The sequence below is a fragment of the Pinus tabuliformis genome, chromosome 5_1, assembly GCF_031772625.1.
Source record: "Pinus tabuliformis cultivar Carrire ecotype Pingquan chromosome 5_1, CPIR1, whole genome shotgun sequence".
Classification (NCBI taxonomy): Eukaryota; Viridiplantae; Streptophyta; class Pinopsida; order Pinales; family Pinaceae; genus Pinus; species Pinus tabuliformis.
This window is the reverse complement of record NC_142305.1, coordinates 224,139,646-224,143,876: the sequence shown is the minus strand read 5'-3', so window position 1 is coordinate 224,143,876 and position 4,231 is coordinate 224,139,646.

Sequence of the window (4,231 nt, the reverse complement as noted above, 5' to 3'; positions counted from 1 at the left end):
TCCATTAAATCTATAAGAACCCCTAATTGATTTTCTATGTAAAAATAATAAAACCAAATTCATGGGACATATATTCCAAGAGGAATGTTGGGAAAAACATAGTGATGGGGGTCAGTTGTGATTAATTAATTCCTATGGACATTGGTAAAGGCATTGGAAAATGAAAAGTGGCAATAATTGACATTTTATTTATGAAATAGTGGAAAATAGGAGAAAGGGAAGATGAAAGGTCACATATTTACATGAGGAGGAAATTGAACGAAAATTGAAGGGAAATGAAAAAAATAGAGGCCTTAATGATAAAAAGGTTTCTGAGGACTAGTTTACAATTTTTTACAGTTCTATGGTGGAGATCTCTCTCTATTCTCTCATTCTCTCATACTCTTGCACACTTAGAGTTTTCTTGGTGCACTCTTGGAGTACTTTGGCATACCCTGGATTTGAAGCAAGAAGGCAAAGGAAAGAAGGAAGGCACAAGGGAACAGGTGGATCAAAAACTACAATTGGATTACTTTGCAGATAACAGGTTGCATGTGTGATTTCTTTTCTAATTTATGGATGCATGGTACATGCATGTGATTATTTGGTTATGTACTTTCATTGTCATGGAGGATAGCCTGGATTGATAGTGGTTTTATCCTTGCCTTGTAATTTCATGGATAACCATGGTGTTGTGGGTTTTTCTACTTGATTTGTTTTCTTGTTGGTGCTCATAATTCCTTATGGATATGGGTTGGAACAAACACTTTGGATGCCCTGGAAAAAATTGGGTTGAGTTACTAGTCCTGGAGACTAGGTTGGAAAAACGCTCTAGAGCCCTTGGTGGGTTGAGTTACTAGTCCTAGAGTCGGGTTGGTGTTGACAAGGTTAACCCTCTATGCAGACAGAAATGATCCCTCTAGCCTAATGAGTGGGTCTAGAAACTGAAGTGACAATTAACTAGACATCTTCCTACATTATAATTGAAAAGTAGAATGAGAGAGATGACCTACCTCACTCTGATGTTATTCTGATTTCCTTTGTTGAGATCCTCGAACCGCTTGTGTCATGGAATTGTTCCTGCTTCTTTGAGCACTTATGTACCTGAAAAAGTGATTAAGGGACAAAAAAGCATGCCAAAACCAATAGCAAATCCAATAATAACCTACTTAGCTGGTCAAGGAATGCCAAGCTAATACATACATGAACATATATATTTTGGGAAGATGAACCAACAATTGTATTATTTAAAGAATAAAGGGAAGCTTACAACCATAGCCTTGATGTTGAAAGGCTCTCCTTGAGTGGTAATCCAAGTCCAAGCCAAGAAACTCTAAAAACACTCCTTCTCCAAGTCTAATGAATAGCCTCTAAGCACAAGCTTAGCATAGGGATGCAAATGGACATAGACCAACCATTTGGGAATGGAAGAGGAGAAATTTATAGGATGGGATAGGGATTTAGGACTCCTCCAAAGATAGGATTAGGCCCACATATCAAGGAGGTAGCTCATAGGGATAAGGCAAAGAGGTCAAGTTAGGAGGATTCGACCTCATCTATACGAAACCACCTCCAACTCGCTGCTCTGGAAGCTTCTAGATCACGAAGCTTCTCATCTTCTTTGGGAAAATTACATTTTTGGGATCATCCCAGATATGGAAGGGAACATAGCGATGCCATCATGGGTCAAACAAGGTGCAACAAGTGACCATCACAGTTTTGAGCTTCATAAGGGCGATGACCTTCATTTTAGGGTTTAAGAGCTATTTCTTAAGGGAAAGCTCCAGACATTTTCCAAGCCATGTTAAAGGAGGGATCTAAGCTGTATACATGGATGAGTATACTATATAATGGTCATGTTTTAGGTACTTCAAGGTATGTCACAGGGAAGTGCAGGAGGCATGACAAAATAATGTGTAACAAATTCCCCCTAAAGCATGAAGGCAGAACGAGGAGTGATGTCTAAGATTCTTTATGAGCTTTTGGCAAGGACGAGGACACACACTGTCAGGATACCTGCAAATCAAGGACGCATATACATATACATATCTGAGATCAAGACATGAATCCATGAAATGGATGTAGCGATCCAGATGATGAATACTATATGAAAAAGATCCATGTTATGGGCACAACCAACCAGATAACAAGGATCATCATAAATATAAAGTCCAACAGTATGGTCACATCCATTCGTATATTAGAAACATGTGTACAAGCATGAATGACATATAACTCCATATAGCCTGAGTCATAATAGATAAGACTCAGGGTCTTGTGCGCCATCCCGACCTGATCAATGTACAAATCCTAACATGCGAATAAACGTGTTGAAGTCGAACATGCTAGAAAACCACCTGATTACCGGCCAATGATGTGTACCATTAACAGGTATGAGAGAAACCACCAATAATGACAATGGCTCTCAAGCTACAACAATACAATCTGTGAATGTGATAATTAAGCTGAGGTCAAACACTTGTAGAATCACCCGATCGAAAGTCAATAATGTAGACCTATCGTCAGATGCGAAGAATTGGCCATTAGGGCATGCCAATGGTTAAGGTACTAAAAGGTTGTTCCTAAGTCATCTTCCTGGATAATGAGCTGAAGTCGACAGGAAGTGACCCACCGAAGGAGGGCAATAATGAATCACCCATCATCAACACGAAATAAGGAATAAAGTGGAATAATATTCAGTACTGTAGCAATGACTCAAACAATGTATATGTGAATAAATGTAGGTTGGACTTCTCTTAAACATATTGATGACACGACAACTGAGTGTGGTAGCATCTAACTCAACATAGGACTAAAGGTCATGATGACAGAATGGAATAGTCAAATGAGAGGCAAAATGGATCACCCAAACCTAGGAGGACAACTGACTGAGTGAGGATATCCCAAACCCGACATGAGAGAAAAAGAGTTTCATGTTCAAGAGTGACATGCTGCCTATACAAAGGATGTCTCATCTTCATTTTGCCCCTGCTATTTCTAGTGGGTACCCCATTTATTTTTATCACAAGCTTGAAGGGGATAACATATGCTTGTCATGTAAGTTCATTCTTCGAATGAATCCATCCTAGTAAGTTTTATGAGCCCTAGGAAGGAGAAGCTCAGTCTCATCATGGTGACGAGTCTTTCATTGTAAATTTTTAACGAGCTTGACGTAAGAATAACTTGGTATCTTTTTCATACTTAGAGAGTTTGAAAAAGAAACGAAAAATAAAACTCCATCATGTCCCTTTTTGTAATTTGTCCCTCGAATCTGAAAAGGTAGAAAACAATATCCGAGGAAACCTCTTGACCATATCGACCAAGGTGTACCATTTTCATAAATAGTCAATCTCAGCCCGAAAAATGGGTAAATGTATACTGAGGTGACATCAATTAATTTACTTTAACGAGTATGAAAGGACAAGTACTTGGTAATATTCTCATATGTTTGGAATCTGAAAAGAGCTGAAAGATGACTCTTCCTGGAGGAACGAGTGGTTTAAAAGGATAGCAACTGGTTCTGGTCACAATTGAATTGCTCAAACATGTAATGGTCAAGAGGCTTGCTAATAAGACCACTCATCGCAGACGTTCCTCAAGCAAGGGTAAAACAACCAAGTGAAAGCATATGATCGGTCAAAGAGATGTTGACGATGGAAATGAAAAAACCAAGGCTCATCTAGCAAAATCTGCTGATAAAAACAGAAATCACGAGATGTAAAGTGGGAATGGTTTCATTTTTTCACAAGCTTGAAACATGATAAAATATGCTTGATTATACTTGAATATGCTTTCATATTTTCACAAGCTTGAAACATAAACAAATGATGCTTGGGTTTGGTTTCATTTTTATAAAAGCTTGAAACAAAGATAAACTATGCTTGAGATAAGTTTGCATGCCCCTAGGAGATGACTCACTTCAAGTTACATGCCCCCAAGCTTCATTTTCACCTAAGTAGACTGTACGTTACTAAAAAGTGGATGGAATCAAGGTTCGCTTACGAGATCAAGTGAAAGACTCGACTGGGATCTTACAAGATCTAATCAAAGACTCGAATTGGAAGGGGATTTGTTTCATTTTTTAACGAGCTTGACAAAGGAAACGAACCACGCTCATGAAGACCTATTTCATTTTTTAACGAGGTTGACATAGTAAAATAAATATCCTCATGGTCCTTGTTTCATTTTTTTAATGAGCTTGACACAAGACAAGGAACTTTGTTCCACCACATTGATCACAGACCAATAGAGG